This window comes from Ambystoma mexicanum, chromosome 1q, assembly GCF_040938575.1.
Source record: "Ambystoma mexicanum isolate Mex_15411 chromosome 1q, UKY_AmexF1_1, whole genome shotgun sequence".
In the NCBI taxonomy this organism is placed as follows: Eukaryota; Metazoa; Chordata; class Amphibia; order Caudata; family Ambystomatidae; genus Ambystoma; species Ambystoma mexicanum.
The window spans coordinates 28,838,952-28,852,756 of NC_090922.1; the positions used below are offsets into that span (position 1 = coordinate 28,838,952).

Sequence of the window (13,805 nt, forward strand, 5' to 3'; positions counted from 1 at the left end):
CTCAAAACGAGTATAGCTGCAGCCATACCACAGCATCAGCCCTTGTTAGGGAACCACAAACCTGGAAAAACTAAAGGAAATTCTAGCAAGAGAGATCTCTCCAACGTAGGGACCTTTCAGGATCTGATGAACTGTATATAATTATTATTTTCACCAAAAGACTTGCCCAAGATACCGTTAGAAGAGGTTTTGGACATTGTTCAGTTAAGAATTTTTTGACACCACAGCCCCCTCAGATTAAAAGTCACCTACCCAACGTGCCCTTGTAGAATACAGGATGGAGAGCTCCACAAAACAAAAGCACAGGTGAGAAGGGTGGGTTATTTCAAGGTACATTGTATCACAGTTTTAGTTTGTGGATGGGGATTACAATAGTGTTTTTGTTATAATTGTTATTTCCACAGAATCAGTGCCCAGACAACAGGCCCTCAGCTGAAAAGGCATTACGCTCCCACGCTCCCACTTAAGGTAAGCGTTACAGGTTGGTACTCCACCTATTTTTCAGTTTCTATGAAAGACATGCTGCAACCCGCCTTGGACCTGAGACGCTTGAACAAGTTCCTCAAGAAGTAAAGATTCAAGATGGTCACTCTTTTGCAGATCCTCCAGACCCTTCCTCTCCAGGACGGATGGTGTTACTCAATCTTCAAGATGCTTACTTTCATATGCCTATGCATCCCCATCACAAGCACAAACTTTCAGTTTTGAATACTGCCTTTTGGGCTGACCTTCGCCCTGATGGTTTTCACCAAGTTGATGGTGGTGGTGGCAGCAAATCTAAGGAGGGGAGGGATTCACATTTTTCCCTGCTTAGACGACTGGCTGATCAGAGCTCATTCTCACGAACAGGCGACAACTAAACGGCCGCTGTCACTCTCTCCACAAACTGGATTTGTCACTCAACTTCAAGAAGTCCCAGGTGACGCCTTCCCAAAAGCTGAAATTCATTGGAGTAGTCCTGGACTCTTCCTCTGGAATAGCTTTGCCACCAATATTGAGGGCTCAATATATTGTGCAGATCGTGATGAAATTTCAGAAGACCCCACATCTACCAGCCATCGTTTTTCTGGGGTTACTCGGTCTCATGGCATCCTGCATTTTTCTGCTGCCAGAGGCCCGCTTAAGGACGAGCTCCCTCCGGGGGTGTGGGAAGGGGGATATCATCAGATCCCAATGGTCACAATTCTCAGGCAGGAATGATGAACCTTCAAGTACTGGCTAAGGTCGCACAGGATCTCCAATGATGGCCCCGCAAGGAGAATTATGATGGGAAAAACCTTTTTGGCATCCCTGACTGCAGATAACACAGATTCTTCCCTCACAGAATGGGGATCTCACATGAGCGATCTCACAGTCAGCAGTCTTTGGTCCACATCAGAATCCAAACTACATATAAACCGCTTATAGCTGAGGGCAATCAAACAAGCGCTCATAGCCTTGTTGCCTTCCATACAGGAGAAGAACATCCTGACAATGACAGAAAACACAGTGGCGCAATGCATTACCTCAACAAAAGCGGAGGTGCAGGATCGATACCACTGTGCATGGAGGCAATGCAGCTCTGGTTCTGGGGACGGCAAAATGGAATTTCTCGATCGGCTGTTCACCTAGTCGGGGAACAGAACACGACGGCAGACGCTTTGTGCAGGAAGAGCAATGTCCCATGAGTGGGAGTTAGCTCAAGAAGTCCTTCTAGAGATCTTTGCGCTTTGGGAACCATTTAAGTAAATCTGTTTGCATCAGTATCAACAGGAAATGCAACCTGTTTGGCTTCAGGAAATTCCCCCAAAGTGGAGCTCTTGAGGATGTGTTTGTAGTGTACTGGGATTCTCCACTCCTGTGCGAATTTCCACCAGTCTCAGTCATTCCTCATGTCATCAGGAGGTTGAGGATGTTCGGGCAGTCTGATACTGATTTCTCCGGATTGGGCCAGTGGGTCGGGGTACCCGGAACTTCTGGGCATGCCCATCTGCCCTCTATTTTGTCTTCCCCAAAGAGTTGACCTGGAGCAGCGCAGAGCCACAACTTACGTTTCTGATCGGTTGGTCATGTGTAAGGTTGTGGCAAGTGGCAATTTAGTAGTTCTGAGGAGGGAAGATCTGGTGAAAGTTATTTTTATCAAAATACAAGGTCTATCCTCTAACCTATTCAGGTCCCAAAACCTCCCATGTAGTGAAACAGAAGTGGCAGTATATACACAAATAAATAAATATATAGATATAGGATCTCACCAAGTGTGGCAGTTCCGTCAGGGGACACAACTAAATTAGAATTGAGACACAGTTTAACTTGCTAGAAAATCCTTTCTAGGAACCAATATAAGGGTAAAAGGAGGCACAGGAACTGATCTTTCTTTGGATATCTTAAGAAAAAACTTGACCAGAGCAAGAGGAGCAGATGCACAGTTAGGCCACAGTACTAGGAAATGCTAGCAGGAATTAGAGCGAGCAGAGCTGGAAGCTTGTGTGCTGGGAGGAGAGGTTCCAAAGAACCCATGTGGGCAAGAGATGGCAATATACTAGCAGAGTTACCTGCTGGAAGATATGGAGGACTACTGGGAAGAACTGGAGTATCGCTCATAAGTGTGGGAGAAGACATATTTTATTTATTTCATTTGATTATATGCCCAAACCCGGGGGTGTCACATAGTGAGAAAGTCCCTTTGGAAGTCGGTTATGAGTTGAGAAGCACTGGCAAGCTGGTAAACAGTGATGATGAGTCCGGACAGAGCGAGTTGCGAGCTATGTGCGTTCCGAAAACTAACCCTTAAGTACCAACGCAATGGTGAGGACACTTTTAGATTGATTAGCTGGCCTTTGTTTGCTGTGCATACTGGAATGAATGCGGTGGTGTCATCGCTCCTCTTTCAGCGGCGGCCTCTTCCTTATGTGGCCCGGGGACGGCAGCCGCTACCTGACCCTGACCCCGGGTGTGGCTAAATGCGGGAGGATCACATGGAGGTAGGCAAACCACAAGGGAATGACGCATCATCCAAGAGACATGGTACCCCCCTTTTAATTTTAAGGATACCCCTTCGATTCCCCATGCCTTAATGGCATAATGTCATGACTCCCTTCATCCTCCCATGAAAGCTACTAAGAATACCTTGCCATGCTCTGTCTATAATTCACCAAGAACTGACTTCCCTTTCCATGAATGTAGAAATACTGTGACGAGAAAGCTGAGTGGAGTAATGAAGATCGATAAAGGCCAGAGGCACAAGCTGCACTCTAGTCGTTACAAGTGCATATTTGGTGCTGGGGCATTTAAAACACTGCACCAGCTGATGTGATGGAGAAGCTGGCTGATATAATCTCATTGTCTCAGTACTGATCGAGGGACCACTGTGATGCTGGGAAAATGTGGAGCCAACCGGCTCACGGAGAAGGCCAAGGAAAGAAGACTACAGGGGCCAGTCCGCCACAATGTGACGAGAGGAAGAGAAGGGAAGACTTCCTGGTGTTCGCGTGTATCGGAGAGCAGAATCCACACTGTTTTAACATGGAAAAGTGCATAGCAGGAAAATGGGAGCCACAAAGAGAGCTTGGCGAACCCTGGGAGCAGGTACAGGATGCAGAAGAGCCGCTGTATGCTTACCACGAGAGAACTGAAGCACGCCAGATAGAACCAGTGATTCCACAAGCAGGTAGCTGGGATACCAGGGCACTTTGGCCACCTACCAAAGGCAAATAAGAATAAATGAAGCATAAACGACAGAATGTAAGACTTCAGATTTCCAAAAGAGAAGTAACTGAATAAATACAAGATATTGTCAAGTGAAACACATAAGAAAGCCCTGGCAGGAGAGAATACCAGGCAGATTCAAGTTTCCAATTGTGTCAAGTGAAGCACATGAGAAAACACTGGCAGGAGAGTACACCAGGCAAATTCAAGTTGGCAAGAGTATAATGCTTTTATTTTATTTGTCAAGTATATAGTTCATTAGAACTTTCACAAATAACAAATATCACAGTAAATATATTACATTTCTGATGTTTGTTAATCTTCTTAGAATTACATTCTGTGCATAGTCCGACATCCAGTGGTCACTGCAGAGTATTGCATTTTGTTTTTCGTAGTTGAAAAGGGGACATCGACAAGGCGTGTCTGTAACACTATCCCTATAGTGATGTGCGGTGTACCCACAATCCCTCACGCGTCGAGGTCCCTCAGATTGTTTTTTTCCACCCAGATATTGGTCGCCTTTACGCGGAGCTCCTCGAGAGACATTGCAAATTCATTACTCGACCTTTGGTCATTATTTATTAATATATTTACATAATATCCCTCCCTCGACCTGCTGCAAAGCCTTTTCTCTGCCGAGTAAGAACTTTGACGGCGGGGACGAGATGGAGGAGATCCTTCGGCGCTGCCGAACACGTGGCCTGGCCTCGCCGGCCATAAGACAGTAGGGAGAGTGGGGTTGTGGGACATTTCTTGTTTCTCTCTGAGAATGCCTTTCTTTTTCCCCTCCCTTTCCCTCGGGGTTGTTATCACAGTGAAAGATTTCCTCAGCTATGCAGAGGACACCCTTTAGGTTTTGCCCGCGTTGCAAGCGCAAGTTTACCTGGAAAGACCAGCATAAACAGTGTAACCGTTGCTTGCCCCTCGATCACAAGGAAGACGGCTGCGCGGCTTGTCAGCTTCTTAAGCCTAAGAAAGGTGGGCGGACTACGCCATGTCGAGGTCCGATTCCTCACCCGCCGCTGCCGCCGCAGAAAGTGACGAGGAATGTGGTAACCCGACATCCGTTACGGAAGTCGTAGACCTCTCTAAGGAGTGCTCTCGCTCCTCGCCGTCTGTCCCCGGCCCCGACAAGTTCGGCTCACGCCCTGCTTATGGGGATGAACACCCCGGCGACACTGACGCACACAAAAAACACTCCCATAAACACATAACCCACGGCTCTTCTTCGTCAAAGACGAAGAAACCATCAGCGGCAACGGAGACGCAGGTTCCACCGGCGTTCTCCTCAGGCCGTAAGAGTCTTAAGCTCCCCTTGCAACCGCAGACGCGACCAGCGACTGGGCTTCCCCTAGATAAGGGTGCTACCCCCAAACCGCCAGACGAAGCGCTCCGTCAGAGAGCGCCCGTCGCCGTAGAACACGCGACGCCTGTAACGTTAATACCAGAGCCCTCCACAGACAGATTAGTCGTTGAGAGCCTGGCAAGGATCATTTCCGCCGATAGCCAGAAGCGGACGGCGAAATATACACTGAATACTGCTCAGAAGGCTAGAGAAACGCCGAAAAGGCCTGAAGGAAGGCACAAACTGCCCCCTTCATCTAAAGGGACTCCTAGCCTACCAGAAGGCTTTTCAGACAGCGACGGAGACCTTTCTTCGACGTTATGGCAGAGGTTAAAGCGTTTTCAGGCCAAAGACCCTCAAGCCCCCCCCACCCCTCCCCCAGACCACTCGGGGGTACCTCACGAGACCCTGGAGAGACTCCAGTTCTGTATGGATTAGATGGAGAGGTTTATGGAGATTCAAAACCTACCACCACCCAAGAGGGCAAGAGAGGGACCTCAGGTGGACCCCAGGGCTAAATTCCCTAGGCTGTTTAATCCCTCCCAAGAGGATATAAATTTATATGACCTCACTGAAGAGGACCCCCACTTTCAGGAGGAGGACGAATTTTTAGGCAACGAAGAGGAACAAAACCTAGAGGAAGAGGGTTTTGAAGAAAATCCAGATATAGGTGGGGGGGCTTCAGAGAAGACCCAGAGGAAGGTGCTTCACAGCCCTGGCAGTCCCCATCAGCGTTTTCGGACCCCGATGTACTAAACCTGTCCCCTCCCGAGGACTCACCTAATAGGAACACGTCACCTATTGTCAATCAACCTACATTAAATGCACTACTACGCAAGGCAGCAGCGCATTTCAAAATAGACACTGGGGATATTTCTCCTGACATTGACTTTGTGGAGAAGGTAATCAAGGAGAAACCCCCTGTCAGTCAAACCATTCCCCTCCTCGCCTCAGTAAGGAGACGAATTATCCCTTCACTATCTACACCCGCGTTGGTCAGAGGGGTCAACCCGAGGATAGAAAAACTATTCAGTCCCTCCCCTTCAGACCCATTGTACGTCAGGGGCCACTCTGTACCAGACTCCCTACTGGTGACAAATACAAGGAAAAGAACAGGGGTCCCGCTGTCTACCAGCGAAGCACCACCAGATAAGGAGGGCAAAAAATGGTATGCCCTTGGGAAGAGGATCACAGCCTCGGCTGCTTTTTCCGCAAGGATTGCAAACAACAATTCCTTGCTAGCAAGTTACGCAGACGCACAATGGAGCAAGCTACGTAAGGACGCCGAGGAGGTACCAGAACCCTTACGTACACGCCTTCTGGCCACGATTACTGAAGGGACCCTAGTCAACCAAAGCACCGTGAAAAACACTCTGGATGCTGCAGAAACGGCTGACCGTTCCCTAGTCCAAGGAATACTCCTCCAATGCCATGTCTGGCTGCGTAATTCAGGGTTTAAACCTGAAACACAAGCATCTCTAATCAACAAGCATCTCTAATCAACAAGCCTATAGAAGATGCCAACCTTTTTGGAAAGGCGGTTGATGAGGCACTAGAAACGGCAAAGAAAGAGTTTGACACCATCAAAACCCTAGACCAGATTTCTAGGCCTCCTAACAAACGTGGCTATGGCAATAGGTGCTTTTTTCGAGTCCAACGCCAGCAGCAAAATCAGCAGCAGCAATACTCTGCAAACAACAACTAGTCCTCTAACCAAGGCACCAGTGGCCAATACAACCAGAGAGGACAATGCCGTGGCAAAGGGAGAGGTCAGGGTTCTACCCGTAGAGGTTCCCAAGCCACCAACACCAAATGACTCGAAGATCCGGGTCCCCTCCCATGCATCGCCGGTCGGGGGCCGGTTAACATCCTTTCTTCCAGCATGGGAGGGAATAACTTCAGACCGCTGAGTACTATCAACCATAGCCCGCGGCTACTGTATAGAATTCAACAGTTCCCCAACGTACAGACCCCCAAGGGGACAACGCATGACACCAGAACACCTCGCCATCCTTCTACAAGAAGTGGACCAGCTACTGGAAAAAGGAGCTATAGAGGTCGTGCCTCTATCTCAGGTAACGGAAGGTATTTATTCAGTGTACTTCCTTGTACCCAAAAAGGACTTAACTATGCGCCCTGTATTAGATCTGCGCCCAGCGAACAAATTTGTCAAACCTCAAAAGTTTCGTATGGTGACCTTACAGGAAGTGATCCCCCTGCTATCACAAGGAGATTACATGACAACACTAGACATGAAAGATGCATACCTTCATATTTTAATGTTGCCAGCGCACAGAAAATACCTCAGGTTCACCTGCGCAGGTTGTCCATCCCAGTATACCCTTACCTCGACGATTGGCTCATAACAGGGGATTCTTACGAAACATGCTTCTCAAATACCCAAAAGACTGTAGACCTTTTGTTCCAACTGGGCTTCTCCATCAACGAGAAGAAGTCCAGCCTAGACCCCAGCCGAGTCAAACAATTCCTAGGGGCTCTAATTCGAACAAAGGACAGCCTCGTCTTCCCCTCCAACGAGAGGGACCAAAACATGCTGTTTCAGATCCCTCAATATGTAGTAGGTCGAGAGGTGACAGTACGCAAAGCAATGCGCTTGCTAGGAATGATGGCGTCATGTATTTATTTGGTACCCCACGTGCGCCTGCGCATGCGCCTAATGCAAGAGTGGCTCAACAGCCAGTGGTCTCAGGCCAGCGGACAATGGGACGATCTAGTGGTGGTCTCGCAGGCCTTGGTTCTCTCGCTACGGTGGTGGTCGAAGGAAAACCTGGTTATAGGGAAACCATTCGCCACCCCCGCAGTGGAAGCCACTCTAACCACAGACGCATCCCTCACAGGAAGGGGGGGGGCTCACCTATCCCATCAGACTGCTCACAGAGTTTGGGCTCCGAGCGTAGCTTCCAAGCACATAAACTTACTGGAGCTACTTGCTGTGTTCAAGGCACTAAAAGCCTTCCAGGCACACCTACAAGGGAAGACAGTGATGGTCCTCACGGACAGCACCACAGCCATGTACTACCTCAACAAACAAGGGGGCACTCACTCTCCAGGACTGTCCAAGCTGTCCCAGAACATCTGGAAGTGGGCTCTCAAACACATGTTCCTACTGTCACAACATGTACCAGGGGAACTCAATCTGCTAGCAGACGAACTAAGCAGAGACTTCATTCTGCCCTCAGAGTACGAATGGTGTTTACACAAAGACATCGTCTTCGACGTTTTCACACAATGGGGATTCCCAGAAATAGACGTGTTCGCAACCCTGGAGAACTCACAATGCCTAGATTACGCCTCCAGGTACCCCCAGAACCAATCCAAGGGGAACGGTCTATCGATTCCATGGTCAGGGAAATTTTTTACGCTTTTCCCCCCTGACTCCCCTTCTCAACAAGATTGTGCACAAGATGCACCAGGAACAAGTTACCATGATACTAGCGGCCCCTATGTGGGCCCGGCAGCCATGGTTCGCTCACCTGATGGAGATGTCTCTATCTCCTCCAGTGAAACTTCCCTGCCCGTACAACATGCTGTCACAGGACAAGGGCAGGACACTGCATCCATGCCCTCAGACCATGAATTTAGCAGCCTGGCTCCTGAGATAATAGAATTTGGACATTTACAACTCCCGCAGAGATGCATGGACATCCTTAGGGAGGCTAGAAAGCCTAACACTCGTCACTGTTATTCTAGCAAATGGAAGAGATTTGTCATCTGGTGTAGAGGAAGAAACATCAACCCTGTTGACTGCTTTCCCTCACAAATTGTTCTGTACCTGACCCATTTACTGGACTCAGGTCTAATATTCAATTCTATTAAAGTCCACCTAGTGGCACTTTCTGCATACACCACTTCCCAACTTAAAGTGTCATGGTGGAAAGTCCCAGTTATTAAAGCCTTTATGGAGGGGGTAAAGAGAATACCCCCTCAGATAGCAAACCCAGCTCCCGGCTGGGACCTAAATGTGGTACTTACCAGGCTCATGGGCTCACCATTTGAACCCATGCACAAGGCAACTCTTAAAGACCTCACTCTTAAGACCGCCTTCCTAATAGCTAGTACCTCCATTAGGAGAGTAAGTGAACTACAGGCTCTTTCTGTTCTAGACCCCTTTGTAACGATTCACAAAGATAAGGTGGTTCCATGCACACACCCAAGGTTTGCACCAAAATTAATCTCGAAATTCCATGTCAACCAGTCAGTAGAACTACCAACGTTCTTTCAAAACCCTTCAAATTTGGGAGAAAAAAGCCTGCATACACTTGATGTGCGCAGGGCTGTCATGTTTTATATGGAAAGAACTAGACCACTGAGAAAGACTAACCAGTTCTTTGTCTCGGTGGCAGCAGGAAGAGAAGGAGATGCAGTCTCAAAGTCCACTATATCTAGATGGATTGTTCAATGCATCACTCTGTTACATTCTTGCTAAGAGAGAACTACCCTTCAAGCCAATAGCACACTCTACTCGAGGCACTGGGGCATCCATAGCATTCATTGCAAATGTTCCCCTTGAGTCCATTTGCAAAGCGGCAACCTGGAGTTCTGTACACACCTTTACAAAACACTACTGTCTAGATGCCCACTCTAGATCTGATTCCCATGTGGGACAAGCAGTATTAAGACATATTTTCTCTACTGTTCCTTCTCACAACCCACCTCCAACTCCGGGTACTGCCCGCTAGTCTATGCACAGCATGTGATTCTAAGCAGATTAACAAACATCAGAAGACAATGCATTACTTACCGTAAAAGCATTTCTGATGGTTGTAGCTGCTTAGATTCACATGCGCCCACCCTTCCTCCCCGCTCGGATGGAAGGAACAAAGACATGTTTTTATATCTCTCTTTTCTGTACTCACTTACGTCTAGAAGGCTCCCTCAGGGCAGAAAAAATACAAACAGAGGGGCCTCGACGCGTGAGGGATTACGGGTACACCGCATGTCACTATAGGGATAGTGTTACAGACACGCCTTGTCAACGTCCCCTTTTCGACTACGAAAAACAAAATGCAATACTCTGCGGTGACCAATGGATGTCGGACTATGCACAGCATGTGAATCTAAGCAAATCCAACCATCAGAAATGCTTTTACGGTAAGTAATGCATTGCCATATCTTTCACATAACCATAAGAACAATCTAATATCGCGTTAATTTCGTATGTGCGGATCAGACAAATACACCAAATCACTAAAAAGGATAACATCACAAAAAAAAAAGAGTAATCGAATTTCCAGAATTCTCCTCTGTTTTAACAAGCTTCGCTGTGGTCATCACACCGATCCACACATGATAAAGTGCTATATGCAGTCATGTATTATCCATATTTAAACAGTAGCACCAACATGAATTGCTTTTAATGTTGTCGAGGTTCATGACAAAAGATTCTAATTTATCTTCCTTTTTTTTTGTGTTTAATTGTCACTGACAATTTTTACAAATTAGGTGACGATGTTCATCGTGCTTGTGCTTTTTCAGTCAGTCTTTAAAATGTTCTCCATGTTGAGTCATGGTTTGAGCTTTTCCTTCAAGTGCCAGGCTCTGTAAGAATTTTGCTGTAGCGATGGTTAGAGATATATTGTCTCCTCTCATCATCCAGTTCCACCAGAATTCCCCGTCCAATGTAAGCTGTCTGTACCTGTGTGGTTGGAGGTACGTGATCCTCAGGTTTGCGGTCTCTAGGCATAATAAGAGGAGATGCTGCACTGTCTCGACATGGTCTCTGTTCGCTGATTGTTTCTGAAAGAATGAAACTTCATTTGTTTTCAAGACGTTCAGGTGGGCTCTTAAGTATATTGTGCGGAGTGCCTTATCGGGAAACTTCTTTAAGTAGTTTTGGACCTAGTTTTGGACCTTGTCCACTTTTTGAGGGTTCATTGTCAAGTGGGCAGTTGATTTGTACTGCTTTGATTTGTCCAGTTTCTCGATCCAGTCCCAGATTTTCTGTTTTTCCTAGTCTCTGATAAAGGGGGCCATGCTCACGGAATTCTTTAAGAACATGGAGAGCTGTTTCCATTTTCCCGTCAGTGCTACGAAGACTACATGACCTATCTTCTTTAGCAATATTGAGTTTGGTGCCAATTGAAGCCAGAACTGATAATTTGTTCACTCTAAGCAAAAGAAGAAATATGTGTAACGCGGCAGATGGGCATATTTTCAAATAACTTTGTGGGTCTTTAAATGTATGCACAAGATTCCCCATCACTGCGTTATAGCTGCTCAATGTGGACAGATGATTGTAATTAGAAGCCCAATCCCATTGTTCAAATTTTAATACATACCTCTTCCTCAGCACATAAGTCTTCTCCCTAGTCTGGCCGCCAATCTATTCCTTGATATATCATAGGGTATTTATAATGCGCTTAATACCCAGAGGTTTCTAAGCGCAGACCCGGGGATCGAACCTGTGTTGCTCCCTGCTGTCTTGCTTCCAAGACGAGCACGTTGCTGCTGAGCTATCCTCCAACTCTTGGTTTGACTCTGACCTCATCACCTTAAACGCAATTTTAGGGTGGCTGAGAGGAAATGGCAGACTTCTTGTGCATCCTCTGACAAACTGGCCTGCTGCTTCAAAGGCAATACCGGCTCTCTGTCCACACTAAGAAGAGAGCACACATCCAAACCTGCGTCTCTGCGGCATCTAACAACTCGGTGGAACCTTTTTAAAATCTGCAAGGAACTGCCCTATCCTGCTGCAGTCTCTGCTTCTCCTGTCGCCTCCCAGGCCCTCTGCACAGTCCTGGCCTTTAATTTCATCTCTAAAACCCAGGGCATCCTGTCCAACATCTCGTCCTCCCCTCCTCTTCCAGTGTCTCTTCCCACTACCTCCGGCCCCCATGCAGCTGCCTCTCCCCCCTCTTTCTCTTCCTTTCCCTTTCTCCCCTGACGAGATTACTAGACAAGTCTGATCTATGATAGTCTTGTCAAAACTGGTTCTTCCTTGTTCATCCAAAACCATCAAGGACTATATTGACACCCTTGCTCCTGCCCTGGCCGCCTTCTACAACCACTCATTCACCACTGGAGCCTTCCCCTCCCCTCTAAAGCACTCCCTTGTGCACCCTCTGCTCAAGAAACCCACAGCCGACCCCTCCTGCCCAGCTAACTATCGCCAAATCTCTACCACTCCTTTCCTGGGCAAACTCCTAGAAAACTGGCCATCTCCCAGCTTAACCTCCACATTGATTCTGTTGGTTGCCTCCATGACCAACAGTCTGGCTTCAAAGCTGCCAGAAGCACGGAAACTGCTCTCCTGAACATCTTTGAAATCTTGCTCTCTAATCCCGATTCTAATCTCTTCTCTGTCCTCATCCTACTCAATCTCTCTTCTGCCTTTGATGTGGTCACCCATGCCATCCTGCTCAACCGACTCCGTGATAACCTTGGTATCACTGACCAGGCCCTGGCCTGGCTGACTTCGTTCCTCTCTGATCCACCCTTGCAAGTCCAACTTGGATCCTTCCTTTACTCTATCTCACTCTCTACTTGTGGAGTCCCCCAGGGGTCTAACCTCTCTCCCCGACTTTCTTTAGGCCCAGATACCTGCCCACCCAGCAATTTACCTGCACTGCCTCCCGACAACCCTTTGAACTATCTGCAACCCTACAGTCCCCTTACTCGCACTTATTTGACACCCGTTGTCCGAGTTTGATTCTTGCACTTACCTCCTGCTGTCTGCACTACCTGTTGTTGTTTTTTTTTGTTATCTCCTGTTCAGCACTTCCCACTCCTCCCCTGCCCCTTGCACTTCCCCCCTTCCCACTCCCATGCACTTGTACGTTCTCAATGTCACTGGGCCTAGTAAGATCATTGTTTTGTCCTCCCTTGTACCCCTCCCCTGCCTCGTCGCATCCTGAAACCCTTGTGTATGGGCGCGATTTAAATAAAATATAATATATAGCCAAAGACTGTTTAAATTATGTTAAAGAGAAGAAACCTGGCAAGGGAATATACCAGTTATCCAACGAAATTAAGACTAACAGCCAGGTTTTTGATGAACAGAAAAGTCTAGGGAAGGCTTCTTCCCTTATTATCTTGGACATCTATAAGAGGAAAACCTGGGGAAGGGAACAATCCGCTGGAATTGTGAAAGTCATCCAATTGGGAACTTTTTGTATTATAATTGCCTCTTTAATTTTGAACTCGAACATTTTGTTTACACTTTTCAAGTCCAAGATATTACCCTTTTTACCTTAAAAAAAAATGTTTTGAATGTGAGGGCCAGAATAGAACTTTGGACACAGTACATTTTGCTTTGGACATCTTGACATCGGACGGACCCTTTTAGGTTTAGGTAGGGAAAGTACCTCTTAGAATAGAATAGGGACAGCAAGGTATTGTCCAACAACCTTTTTGTTTGAAATAAGTCTATAGCCAAAATTATAAACTCTGTGTCAGTGTCTCATTCCAGGTTCCTGACAATACTAAAGTGCCTGGTGACTCCCATTTTTCAAATTTTAATCAAGGTTACTAAAAATGGACATAGAAATGGCATGCTATTGCAGTTAATTCTTATGCCAGACTAATCAAATGATGTTTCCAGAAAATAAGTGTTATTTGTTATTTTTCGATCTTAAGAAAAAACATGACTACGCCATGCATGTAACCTTATTTAGTCACCTGACCTAATTTTAAATACGAATGAGCAGATGACTTTGAAGTGATCTGTGCTGTAGCAACTTTCCTTGTCAAGACTTGGTATTTCTTGACAAAAATACATGATCTTATCGGAAAAATGTTGGACAATTTTAGTCTTCAT

At 46.9% G+C, this 13,805-nt stretch overlaps 1 protein-coding gene across 3 annotated transcripts in view; it reads left to right on the forward strand.

Moving 5' to 3' along the window:
- Positions 1-13,805, forward strand: part of ANKRD27 (ankyrin repeat domain 27) — a 1,511,294-nt gene that overhangs the window by 367,464 nt on the left and 1,130,025 nt on the right. The window lies entirely within an intron of this gene.